This window comes from Galeopterus variegatus, unplaced genomic scaffold (assembly GCF_000696425.1).
Source record: "Galeopterus variegatus unplaced genomic scaffold, G_variegatus-3.0.2 Scaffold6666, whole genome shotgun sequence".
NCBI classification, from domain to species: domain Eukaryota; kingdom Metazoa; phylum Chordata; class Mammalia; order Dermoptera; family Cynocephalidae; genus Galeopterus; species Galeopterus variegatus.
Window position 1 is genome coordinate 1,463 of NW_007732777.1, and position 346 is coordinate 1,808.

The window sequence follows — 346 nt, forward strand, 5'->3', positions numbered from 1 at the left end:
TCCAGACATTTATATGGAATAACAAAAGACCACGCATAGCCAAAGCAACGCTGAGCAAAAAGAAATAAAGCTGGAGGCATAACACTACCTGACTTTAAACTATATTACAATGCTATAATAACCAAAACAGTATGGTTCTGGCATAAAAACAGACACACTGATCAATGGAATAGAGAATCCAGAAATCAACCCACACACCTACAGCCATCTGATCTTTGACAAAGGCACCAAGCCTATACACTGGGGAAGAGACTGCTTCTTCAGCAAATGGTGCTCGGAGAACTTGATATCAATACGCAGGAGAATGAAACTAGACCCATACCTTTCACCATACACTAAAGTCAAC